Source organism: Oncorhynchus kisutch, linkage group LG18, assembly GCF_002021735.2.
Source record: "Oncorhynchus kisutch isolate 150728-3 linkage group LG18, Okis_V2, whole genome shotgun sequence".
In the NCBI taxonomy this organism is placed as follows: domain Eukaryota; kingdom Metazoa; phylum Chordata; class Actinopteri; order Salmoniformes; family Salmonidae; genus Oncorhynchus; species Oncorhynchus kisutch.
In genome coordinates this window covers 27,130,078-27,143,897 of record NC_034191.2, presented here as the reverse complement: position 1 = coordinate 27,143,897, position 13,820 = coordinate 27,130,078, and the positions used below count along the sequence as shown (strand labels likewise).

Below are 13,820 nucleotides of genomic sequence, written 5' to 3'. Positions count from 1 at the left end.
ATTTCAGTGAGGTTACATTTCAATAAGATGTGGCTTTCCTCTCGCTTTCCTGCTCTGACCTTAAATGATCTTTCTCGGAATTTGGAGTTAGCAGATAATAAGCACCTAACTAAAGGGTGAAACATTGTTTAAATATTAATACTGTCAGCTACAACTGGTACAATTGTATATAACCACAGAAGGCTTGTTTTCACTGTGGGTGGTAAAGTCAAGTAAACACAGAAATGCACTGTAGTTTGATGAGCTTGAAGAAATGTTACTCCAGGTATTTTTTATTATTTTTTTATATTTTATTTCACCTTTATTTAACCAGGTAGGCTAGTTGAGAACAAGTTCTCATTTGCAACTGCGACCTGGCCAAGATAAAGCATAGCAGTGTGAACAGACAACACAGAGTTACACATGGAGTAAACAATTAACAAGTCAATAACACAGTAGAAAAAAAAGAGTCTATATACATTGTGTGCAAAAGGCATGAGGAGGTAGGCGAATAATTACAATTTTGCAGATTAACACTGGAGTGATAAATGATCAGATGGTCATGTACAGGTAGAGATATTGGTGGGCAAAAAAGCAGAAAAGTAAATAAATATAAACAGTATGGGGATGAGGTAGGTAAAATTGGGTGGGCTATTTACCGATAGACTATGTACAGCTGCAGCGATCGGTTAGCTGCTCAGATAGCAGATGTTTGAAGTTGGTGAGGGAGATAAAAGTCTCCAACTTCAGCGATTTTTGCAATTCGTTCCAGTCGCAGGCAGCAGAGAACTGGAACGAAAGGCGGCCAAATGAGGTGTTGGCTTTAGGGATGATCAGTGAGATACACCTGCTGGAGCGCGTGCTACGGGTGGGTGTTGCCATCGTGACCAGTGAACTGAGATAAGGCGGAGCTTTACCTAGCATGGACTTGTAGATGACCTGGAGCCTGTGGGTCTGGCGACGAATATGTAGCGAGGGCCAGCCGACTAGAGCATACAGGTCGCAGTGGTGGGTGGTATAAGGTGCTTTAGTAACAAAACGGATGGCACTGTGATAAACTGCATCCAGTTTGCTGAGTAGAGTGTTGGAAGCTATTTTGTAGATGACATCGCCGAAGTCGAGGATCGGTAGGATAGTCAGTTTTACTAGGGTAAGTTTGGTGGCGTGAGTGAAGGAGGCTTTGTTGCGGAATAGAAAGCCGACTCTAGATTTGATTTTAGATTGGAGATGTTTGATATGAGTCTGGAAGGAGAGTCTACAGTCTAGCCAGACACCTAGGTACTTATAGATGTCCACATATTCTAGGTCGGAACCATCCAGGGTTGTGATGCTAGTCGGGCGTGCGGGTGCAGGCAGCGAACGGTTGAAAAGCATGCATTTGGTTTTACTAGCGTTTAAGAGCAGTTGGAGGCCATGGAAGGAGTGCTGTATGGCATTGAAGCTCGTTTGGAGGTTAGATAGCACAGTGTCCAAGGACGGGCCGGAAGTATACAGAATGGTGTCGTCTGCGTAGAGGTGGATCAGGGAATCACCCGCAGCAAGAGCAACATCATTGATATATACAGAGAAAAGAGTCGGCCCGAGAATTGAACCCTGTGGCACCCCCATAGAGACTGCCAGAGGACCGGACAGCATGCCCTCCGATTTGACACACTGAGCTCTGTCTGCAAAGTAGTCGGTGAACCAGGCAAGGCAGTCATCAGAAAAACCGAGGCTACTAAGTCTGCCGATAAGAATATGGTGATTGACAGAGTCGAAAGCCTTGGCAAGGTCGATGAAGACGGCTGCACAGTACTGTCTTTTATCGATGGCAGTTATGATATCGTTTAGGACCTTGAGCGTGGCTGAGGTGCACCCGTGACCGGCTCGGAAATCAGATTGCACAGCGGAGAAGGTACGGTGGGATTCGAGATGGTCAGTGACCTGTTTGTTGACTTGGCTTTCGAAGACCTTAGATAGGCAGGGCAGGATGGATATAGGTCTGTAACAGTTTGGGTCCAGGGTGTCTCCCCCTTTGAAGAGGGGGATGACTGCGGCAGCTTTCCAATCCTTGGGGATCTCAGACGATATGAAAGAGAGGTTGAACAGGCTGGTAATAGGGGTTGCGACAATGGCGGCGGATAGTTTCAGAAATAGAGGGTCCAGATTGTCAAGCCCAGCTGATTTGTACGGGTACAGGTTTTGCAGCTCTTTCAGAACATCTGCTATCTGGATTTGGGTAAAGGAGAACCTGGAGAGGCTTGGGCGAGTAGCTGCGGTGGGGTGGGCGGAGCTGTTGGCCGAGGTTGGAGTAGCCAGGAGGAAGGCATGGCCAGCCGTTGAGAAATGCTTGTTGAAGTTTTCGATAATCATGGATTTATCGGTGGTGACCATGTTACCTAGCCTCAGTGCAGTGGGCAGCTGGGAGGAGGTGCTCTTGTTCTCCATGGACTTCACAGTGTCCCAGAACTTTTTGGAGTTAGAGCTACAGGATGCAAATTTCTGCCTGAAGAAGCTGGCCTTTGCTTTCCTGACTGACTGCGTGTTTTGGTTCCTGACTTCCCTGAACAGTTGCATATCGCAGGGACTATTCGATGCTATTGCAGTCCGCCCCAGGATGTTTTTGTGCTGGTCGAGGGCAGTCAGGTCTGGAGTGAACCAAGGGCTATATCTGTTCTTAGTTCTGCATTTTTTGAACGGAGCATGCTTATCTAAAATGGTGAGGAAGTTACTTTCAAAGAATGACCACGCATCCTCAACTGACGGGATGAGGTCAATGTGATGGGATGACATGGTAATAGGCATAACTTATTAGATATAAGTTCACTATGTGCCCTATGCTTTCTTCACATCACATCAGGCGTACATATTCATGCACCTTCAATCCATATGGTGTCACCAGTCAGGGTGGCTCAGTGTGTTAACTTCAATGCAAATTAAGTTGTTACAGCCATGACACATGAAACAACTGTTCATGAATGTTAACAAATTCTAATGTTGTTTCTTGTCAAAATGTTTATAGAGGGGGACTTTTACCAAGCGTGTGTTTCCACTGAAGAAGTCATCAAATGATAATCATCAGCTCAGGGTTGTATACTATTGACTTGTGTAAAAGGTGTTTAACTGTGGGTGTGTGTGACATCTTTTCAGCCGGCTCTGTGCTGACAGACGGTTTCTGGATCTCAGTGTTGTGTGTGATTATATTTGTCAAGACAGCGTTCCCATTTGCCGAGCACTGAACAGTGAGATTGGATGGGTAAGAGAATGGCAGCCCAAGATAGACAGCTGGACTGTTATGCTGATTGCCACTTCCCCTCAATGCGATCAGAAATGGAGTTTCTCAGAAAGCACTGACAGGTCCCCACCCATTTACAGTAGCACGTGCAAGTGTCGTGGAAATATTGAATCCAATATTTCTCAGATACCGGAGCTTTTGGGGTAGCCTAGTGGTTACAGCGTTGGACTAGTAACCGGAAGGTTGCAAGTTCAAACCCCTGAGCTGACAAGGTACAAATCTGTTGTTCTGCCCCTGAACAAGGCAGTTTACCTACTCTTCCTAGGCCGTCATTGAAAATAAGAATTTGTTCTTAACTGACATGCCTGATAATTAAAAAAAATCTAATTCACTTTATTACAAAAAGTAACAAAGCCGAGCAATTCCATTGAAGAATTGACTCTCCATTCTTAGTACTCTGCTTTTATACAGTCTTACCTTTACATAACATTGTCACTCCACTTTATGAATCTTGCTGTCTTGCTTAGTTTCCATTCTCTTATTGGCTCAGACATTGGGGCATAGATTCAATTGGTGGCGTGACATGCACACTCCTACTGCAGGTCTAATGGTGCCTGTAACTGATTAGCTAATGTTCCTGTCCAAAGGTCTTCACAAGTTCAGGCCGATGTTGTCTATGTATGATTAACCCATGTGCCTGTCCAGTAGCCTTCACAAGGTCAGATATGGCCCAGACCAGTCAAATCTGGTTGGTCTACCTTGCCTCATCAACACAGATTCTGCTTACGTTCTGTTTTTTACATATCTAATGGTTAACTCAGTGTTGATCCAGCTTTGTACAGTCACGCTCAGTCTTCATTCTACTTACACATGTCTAATATTTAAACTTATATCGATTCTTCTTTCTACTTCAAAGAGAACAGTATAGGTACTGAAAATCACCAGATGACTGGAAATTCTCTAACACAAGTTTTCATGCTGCAGCAATGCCAATCACATCTCAGTGTCCACCTCCCATCGCTATGCCAACGATTCAGTTGCGGTCTCAGTGTCCTTGATTCAACAGAAACCTGAGTGCTTCATCTAAGGGAAATCAAGATGCTGCAGCCTTCTCTCCTCCTCTGACTGAGGGAATATTGTGATAGGATGACAGCAGAAGACAACAGGGTTTTTGCTAGTCCAGATAATAACTATGCCAAAATACTTGTGTGTGAAATCAGGCTCTGTTGCTGTTGCAATTGGGGTAACAAATTGTCTCCCTTGACATCAGCCTCTCCTTCCCTGCTGCTCTCATCAAAATTCTTTTGAATGCCCGGTTGCCATGGTACCCTGAAAAATGTAGTACTGAGATTTTCCCCTCAGATAGTGATCCTGACTTCTTCTCTCTGTCTGCCTACTTCAGAAACAGACCTTTGGCTCCACTTGAGAGGCAGAATTAAAACACAACATGTGAGGAAAGGTAATTAGAAACAAAGTAATTGATGAACCACACCATCAACCAATTACACTTTCTGTTGCAGTATTGTTATTTCAAATGAATGAGGTATATGTACACTACCGTTAAAACGTTTGTGGTCACTTAGAAATGTCCTTGTTTTGAAAGAAAAGCACATTTTAGTCCATTAAAATAACATCAAATTGACCAGAAATACAGTGTAGATATTGTTAATATTGTAAATGACTATTGTAGCTGGAAACATATGATTTTTAATGGAATATCTACAAAGGCGTACATAGGCCCAGTATCAGCAACCATCACTTATGTGTTCCAATGGCACGTTGTGTTAGCTAATCAAATAAAATGTATTTATATAGCCCTTCTTACATCAGCTGATATATCAATGTGCTGTACAAAAACCCAGCCTAAAACCCCAAGCAATGCAAGTGTAGAAGCACGGTGGCTAGGAAAAACATCCCTAGAAAGGCAAGAAACCTAGAGAAGAACCAGGCTATGAGGGGTGGCCAGTCCTCTTCTGGCTGTGCCGGGTGGAGATTATAACAGAACATGGTCAAGATGTTCAAATGTTCATAAATGACCAGCATGGTCAAATAATAATAATCACAGTAGTTGACCTTGGAGCTGGACTGGATGCCGTGCTTAGACTGGGCATTGGCACAGGAGAAGGCTCCGGCCACGCAGCTGGAGGTTCCGGACCGTGGACCATCGCAGAAGGTTCCGGACTGTGGACCGTCTCAGGAGGTTCCGGACCGTGGACCGTCTCAGGAGGTTCCGGACCATGGACCATCTCAGGAGGTTCTGGACTGTGGACCGTCTCAGGAGGTTCCAGACTGTGGACCGTCGTTGGAGGTTTTGGACTGTGGACCATCGTCGAAGCTTTGTGGACCATCGCCGGAAGCTTTGGACTGGGAACTGTCGCCGGATCTCTGGACTGGGAACTGTCGCCGGAAGCTCTGGACTAGGAACGGTCACCGGAAGCTCTGGACTGTGGAGGCGCACTGGAGGCCTGATGCGTGGGACCGGTACAGGTGGCACCGGGCTGATGACACGCACCTCAGGGCGAGTGCGGAGAGGAGGCACAGGACGTACTGGACTGTGGAGGCGCACTGGAGGCCTGATGTGTGGGACCGGTACAGGTGGCACCGGGCTGATGACATGCACCTCAGGGCGAGAGCGGAGAGGAGGCACAGGACGTATTGGACTGTGGAGGCGCACTGGAGGCCTGATGCATGGGACCGCCTGTGAGGCGTCTGCTTCTCAAACTAGACACTCTAATGTCCTTTTGCTCAGTTGTGCACCAGGGACTCCCACTCCTCTTTCAATTCAGGTTAGAGCCAGTTTGCGCTGTTCTGTGAAGGGAATATTACACAGAATTGTACCAGATCTTCAGTTTCTTGGCAATTTCTTGCATGGAATAGCCTTCATTTTTCAGACCAAGAATAGTCTGACGAGTTTCAGAAGAAAGTTATTTGTTTCTGGCCATTTTGATCCTGTAATCGAATCTACAAATGCTGACGCTCCAGATACTCAACTAGTCTAAAGATGGCCAGTTTTATTGCTTATTTAATCAGAACAACAGTTTTCAGCTGTGCTAACATAATTGCAATAGGGTTTTCTAATGATCAATTAGCCTTTTAAAGTTATAAACTTGGATTAGCTAACACAACGTGCCATTGGAACACAGGAGTGATGGTTACTGATAATGGGCCTCTACGCCTATGTAGATAATCCATTAAAAACCATCCGTTTCCCACAACAATAGTCATTTACAACATTAACAATGTCTACACTGTATTTCTGATCAATTTGATGTTATTTTAATGGACAAAAAAATTGCTTTTCTTTCAGAAACAAGGATATTTCTAAGTGACCCCAATCTTTTGAACGGTAGTGTATATGTTTCAATGTTGTTTGTGCAATGTATAAAAACAAATGAAATCAACACTTGATTAGGCGTATGGTTTGTTAAAATCAGCACATGGTGTCACTGTAAGGCAGAGTCTATTTCATGTAATTGAGCCATAATTACTGAACCACACAATTCGTAACACAATTTAAGCAATCAATAAACAAGAATAATACCAAAAAATTGATCAAAACATCAGAATAGTACAGATAGAGATTCTAATGTGGTCCTCCGTAGCTCAGTTAGTAGAGCATGGCATTTGTAAAGCCAGAATAGTGGTTTTGATATCCGAGACCACCCAAATGGAAAAAATGTATGCTCGCCCCTATACACGTACAGGTAAGTTGCTTTGGATAAAAGTGTCTGCTAAATGGATGCAAAATGTGTTAAGTATCCGTTATGGGTAATTTGTATTGCAGTAGCTACAGTTTTAACTGGCATGTCTGAGTCATTAGTTATATGCCACATGGTTATATCCAGTTGCAGGATGAGGCAGCAACCAAAGCCAGGAAACCCTACGGACTGCCCGTACACATTAAGCATAATATGGATAATGAATCTCTCAATGATCCTATTGAAAAACAGAATTGAACTTTTTATTTATCCACCAGGGGTGTAGGCATGTGCTAACCCACAGAAATAAATCAACAGAACGCAAAGGACCACATCCAGTCAGGCTGACCTCGGAGGATACACACTGTTCTGTTCTCTCTGAGGATGAATTTCTTCTGGGTGTGAACATCCCTCCTGACAAGCCAATTACAGGCTGTTATAATGAAAAACACAGGGAGGCTGCATGCTCTCCTCATAAGAATATGAGTTTTAAGTTGCATTAAGATGAACATCTGTAGATTGTAGGAGGGATTCAATAATGTGCTCACTGAGATACAGAAATACAGTTGATGTCAGAAGTTTACATATTTCCTGACATTTAATCCTAGTAACAATTCCCTGTCTTAGGTCAGTTAGGATCATCACTTTATTTAAAGAATGTGAAATGCCAGAATAACAGTAGAGAGAATGATTTATTTCAGCTTTTATTTATTTCATCACATTGAAAGTGCGTCAGAAGTTTACATACACTCAATTAGTATTTGGTAGCATTGCCTTGAAATTGTTTAACTTGGGTCAAACATTTCGGGTTGCCTTCCACAAGCTTCCCACAATAAGTTGGGTGAATTTTGGCCCATTCCTCCTGACAGAGCTGGTGCAACTGAGTCAGGTTTGCAGGCCTCCTTGCTCGCACATGCTTTTTCAGTTCTGCCCACAGATTTTCTATAGGATTGAGGTCAGGGCTTTGTGATGGCCACTCCAATACCTTGACTGTTGTCCTTAAGCCATTTTGACACAACTTTGGAAATATGCTTGGGGTCATTGTCCATTTGGAAGACCCATTTGCAAACAATCTTTAACTTCCTGACTGATGTCTTGAGATGTTGCTTCAATATATTCACATAATTTCCCCCCCTCATGATGCCATCTATTTTGTGAAGTGCACCAGTCCCTCCTGCACACAACATGATGCTGCACCCCGTGCTTCACGGTTGGGATGGTGTTCTTCGGCTTACAAGCCTCCCCTTTTTCCTCCAAACATAACGATGGTCATTATGGCCAAACAGTTCTATTTTTGTTTCATCAGACCAGAGGACAATTCTCCCAAAAGTACGATCTTTGTTCCCATGTGCAGTTGCAAACCGTAGTCTGGATTTTTTATGGTGGTTTTGGAGCAGTGGCTTCTTCCTTCCTGAGCGGCTTTTTAGGTTATGTCGATATAGGACTCGTTTTGCTGTGGCTATAGATACTTTTGTATCTGTTTCCTCCAGCATCTTCACAAGGTCCTTTGCTGTTGTTCTGGGATTGATTTGCACTTTTCGCACCAAAGTACATTCATCTCTAGGAGACAGAACGCGTCTCCTTCCTGAGCGGTATGGCGGATGCGTGGTCCCATGGTGTTTATACTGTACTTGCATACCATTGTTTGTACAGATGAACATGGTACCTTCAGGCATTTGGAAATTGCTCCCAAGGATGAACCAGACTTGTGGAGGTCTACAATTTTTTTCTGAGGTCTTGGCTGATTCCTTTTGATTTTCTCATGATGTCAAGCAAAGAGGCACTGGGTTTGAAGGTAGGCCTTAAAATACATCCACAGGTACACCTCCAATTGACTCAAATTATGTCAATTAGCCTATCAGAAGCCTCTAAAGCCATGACATCATTTTCTGGAATTTTCCAAGCTGTTTAAAGGCACAGTCAACTTAGTGTATGTAAACTTCTGACCCACTGGAATTGTGATACCGTGAATTATAAGTGAAATAATCTGTCTGTAAACAATTGTTGGAAAAATAACGTGTAATGCACAAAGTAGATGTTCTAACCAACTTGCCAAAACTATAGTTTGTTATTAACAAGAAATTTGTGGAGTGGTTGAAAACCAAGTTTTAATGACTACAACCTAAGTGTATGTAAACTTCCAACTTCAACTGTAGATATATGACCATCTAACATACTATATTGGTGTTTTTTTCCTGCAGCGCCTAAACGATGGCTCTTCACAGTATTATTCAATAGTCTGTATACCTGAATATAATAATACTGATCCTCATTCGAGCCACAAAGGACTACACTGGAGAGCATGGGCACAGGAACAGATGGAGCATCAGATTAGGGCTCCTTTGGGCTCACTCACCAGGAAGGGATTGGGACAACAGTGTTCTTAATGGAAATCGATCGCAGTAGCAGGGGAAACTATATTGTGTCAGAAATGGCATTTTGAGCCTGACCCATATCCATAGATTTTAAAACCATTAGATGGTGTTGAGAACACGCAAGCCTTTGGTTGTGGTTATCCTGTGTTTCATACGTATTATCTCATGGTATGTGGTATGAGTTACATTGTTCAACATATGGTCCCTGCCTTAACATGAATATAATCTACCTACAGTATATCCTATATTGTCTTCTGAACAAGCGATGAGCGGCGCCAGCCTCCTCGTAGCCTGCCGACCAGTGATTGGTCTGTGCCAGCACATGGTCCTGTGGGATGACAAATGTAGTAGTCAGAATGGATCACTATTTAATTAAACATCTCGAATTGTAACAAACTTGAAAATAATTCATAATGGGGATCGAACTTGATAATAATAATCTAATTTTAGAGCCCAATACCCACAATTTCGATAGGCTTTCTAGGGCAGTCCAGGGCTTTTGGAACCGCAAGGTTGCTACACAGTAGCCAAACACCAAACAGCAGAGTTTGTGACTTCACGCTCCAGACCGGACACTGGGGGCATGCCCATATCAAACACATGTGCGCCTGAACCCAGGCCAGGAAACATAATCTTGTAATATGTTCCAGAACATTAAGCACAGCCTCTAAGGATATTAGTGTCCGGGTGGTGAGTTCTGGATCTGTACATGTGTATTCGCCACTTTTATGATCTGCAGGAAATGGCAAGTTTCCGTATCAGAATAGATGGATAGCAATGACCTAATCTGCGATTATGCTTTCAGAGATCAGTGCACAGTAATTTCATCACATTGGTGAGTGAAGACAGTTCAGATGGACAGTCTCTCCATATCATACCAATCAATCACTTTTACAGTGCATTACTGGGAGAGGAAGCCTGGCCCCATGGGGTGCAGCCTGACACAAATAGTGGATTGGCTTTCCTTCTTTGCTCTCTTTTTATTTCTATCAGTATGCAGTGCATGAGCCCTATGCGTTCATCCATTCCATGAACACACAGATATTCATGGACTTTAAATTCTGTAGGCTACACAGACTCTGACAATGCAGATTATCAAATGATCTCTTTGTTGGTTATAGGTACATGCATGTTAAATCATGGCGGGTTTGCTCTCATTTCCAACATTTAATTATGAACAGTTAAGAAGAAAAACGAAACAGTGCAAAATATCACAGTATTCAATTGCGTAACTGTTCTTGGTGGATATTAGGTTATTGTGGTGAAATCAGTAGGTGAGTATGAGAAACACACCCAATTGGTCTTACTTGGATTGTTAACCTTGGATCTTTCTTTTGAAGTAAATTGTTGAAAGGTTATTATAATAATATTTTATATAAACATAATGACCGCAATGTGTCAAGGAGAAAGGTAAATACACAATCTCATCTGCAGTGACATATTGTTATAAAATGTCATATAAGCCTGGCCTGAAAAAGCAGCAAACCATTTTTCATGAATATAGCTGGCAACAGTGGCAGAGGTTTTTTGTTGCCATAATCTTAGGCATTGGACTTGGGTGTTGAGTTCCGTGGTAAATTACTCTAAAAACACTATACATATAAAAGACTAGAATAAAATAGATAACCACCACCGCACACATTCCCTCAGTTGGCATTGAGCCCTGTATCCCATAAGGTTTGTTACATTTAACTAGTTTACAGGCATTGATAGCCTTTCCAGATGCAGAATTTTCAGACAGACAGAATACTCTTCCTCCTCTTACAAAGAGAGTGTAGAGAGCACACAACTATACATGCTCCCAATTCATTTCACCATGAGATGATTTGGCTGGTTGTAGCTCTGCAGCCCTGAGTGGATTACCCATTGCTTTTCTGGTGGGTGGATACTCACAAGGTTGTATCTTCATCCACTGTTTGTTCAGCTCCATTGATCCAGCACAGGGCTGAGTGTGTCAGGAACTATGAGGTGTCTTAGAGACAGCATTATGGGGGTGTTAGTGTAATCCTGATCCTGACCAATATACTTTTCTCAACCACATTTCCCTTTCAGGGGCAGGTTTCAACCTCTAAAATAAAGATGATGTATTACATTTGTTCCATCAATGTTCCATTAGATATGGATTAGGTGGAGTGTGAAGTTGAAATGGGTGATCATGTAAAAAATAATAATTTTACAAAGGGCAGCTCAACTGGCATTCAGACAACCCCCCCCCCCCCCCCACACACAGTATCTCATTTTGTGCTGGTCACAACAGCCAGCCCACCCTGAAGTCCCATCCCATGTCACTCTGGCATCCCACCAATATGGATACACTTTCCAGAAATCAAAGACCCTAATCAGCATCACATCCAAGACCAGAATACGCATTGTTTGGTGTATTACCCTAATGACATCACATTGCTGCAATGCTGTGCTTGTCATAGAGAAGGTGTTGCAAAGTAATGTTCTTCGTATAGCATGAATTCGTCCTTGGGTCATTTTGTAAAGATTTTATATGTTCTGCATCTGTTCAAGACATCATGGTGAGGAAATATGTTTTCATTTGTAAGCCTATCAGTCGTGATCCTCCTATTACGCAAGTGTTAGGTTGTTGAGTAGAGACGCATTGCAAAATATTGCCTGCTCGCTCTGTGGAATTAAGCAGGATACATTCTCCCACTACCCTGCCCGGAAAAATCGACTGCATTGTCTTTGCTGAACGGGTGGACAAAGAAGCAAGCCATATATGAAAACTAATTGTACGCGTGGGTAAGCATATATTGGCTATCAAGAAAGAATACACGCTTTAAACTATACGTGGATGGAATTCATTCAAACGACAAGGGAAGTTAACGACCAACATTATCAAGGAGAGCAGTATGTTTCTCAACCTTGATTTCTTATCATAAAATAAATTACATACGAGTTAACTATTCTAGGCTATTGTAGTCGTCGACCTTCACGACCATCTCAGACTTTTAGATACGCAGAATAGCAGAAACCGCGTGGCTGAATTTAAAACCAACCCCAATGCGTTTATTCCATGTCCGTGTCTGTTCAACAACACTAGCTGCCTACCCATCGCTTCAAAGGATCCTTAACTGCATGGCTTTCTACCTCCATCATTCATAATGACAATATTGGTACATGCATATTGCACTATATGAATATACCTCTGATACAGTCCAACGTTTCTTATTCAATTCAAGGCTAATTTGACTGAGGCTACACTGACACGTTCCTTGGACGATAGCTCTGGATTTCAGATTCGGTTTTCAGTTTGTATATCTTTTTCTGTCTCAATTGGATCGTATTGGGATTAAGGTGGTTTTAACCCGATGCAGATGGTTTAAGAAAGGACTTCGCCTACCAATTTGGTGACCAATTTCTGAAGTAAAAGTCAACCCGTTGTTGGTTACTACCTTTACTACCTCTCTCGTCAATTTCACTCCTCTTCGATTAGAAATGCTTCAGTAAGAAAATATTTGAACAGTGGAAATAACGCCCATGTGTCTACCCCTAAACATCCACGGCGAATCCTATTAACGACAACGGTAAAGGTAAGTCAGTCATGTATTTTATATTTGATCATAGCAATTGCATGCTCCATAAAAAGCAAATGAGCTTTGTGCTATATACTTCTTTTGACCTTCCACTTTGGTGCATGATTTGTTATTGTGTGCAGTGTTTACAGATATATTGATAGGTATATAATGTTCAGGTGATGCTATTTTGAATAACATAATCTAATATGCTATTTGTTAGTATAGGCTATAGGCTATTAATGCGTTCATGCCGCATAGGCTATTCAATCTAAAGTATTGCCTGACTAATTGAATTATGATATATTTGAATAGCGTTTGATGTTTTGGACCAGTTTTGTTGAATTATTTTGCTAATTAAGTCACGTAGCCTGTAGCCTACATCTGTATAGGTCCGAAAGCGCGCTATCAAAATGATAAATAGGGATGATAAATAGTAGACTGTAGCCTAAAACTAGTGCTGTGAGGCAACGCGCAGCTGGGCTAAAACAGCCAAAATAACATGATATTTGTATGTTGATTGATGACTCATTCATTTTCATATGAGATGGTTGACATTGTAGACTAATAACACACAAGGGTTTCAATTGAACTTTCGCAGTACTGGGTTATTCACCTGGTTTGGAATTCCAATAAGGATTCATTCCTAAGGAATAGTTACCCTTGTATGGATTCGTTGTAATGGACCCTAATTAGGCTATTGCTAGGTGATGTGTGTAATCAAATTGTCAGAGGGAACGAAATCAGAGAATAGATTGGTTCAAGGCCGGTCTGTGTCTGTAGAAGCAGCATGCATTCTGCATTTATTATCACAGGGTTGTTTTGGCTACAACCCCTGAAGCTGTATAGGCATTAAAATCAAAAGGAACACAGAACAGACGGGCCACACGTAGCTCAGTGAGTTGAATCCTCCATTGAAGTTGCCAACGTTGGTTGAGAGCACAGACCAGCTTGCTTGGAGCACGAGTGGCACGGGCGTGTCTGCATCAGAACAACGTCGACTTTCACAAGTTAGCATCAGCACTGGAGA

At 42.5% G+C, this 13,820-nt stretch overlaps 1 protein-coding gene across 2 annotated transcripts in view; it reads left to right on the top strand.

Moving 5' to 3' along the window:
- Positions 1-11,592: 11,592 nt before the first annotated feature.
- LOC109909143 (leucine-rich repeat and fibronectin type III domain-containing protein 1) overlaps positions 11,593-13,820 on the top strand; it is a 135,515-nt gene continuing 133,287 nt past the window's right edge. For both annotated transcript variants that reach the window (XM_020508093.2, XM_031795699.1), the window contains exon 1: positions 11,593-12,808. The gene's annotated coding sequence lies outside the window, so the exon portion shown is untranslated. The remainder of the gene's footprint in view (positions 12,809-13,820) is intronic.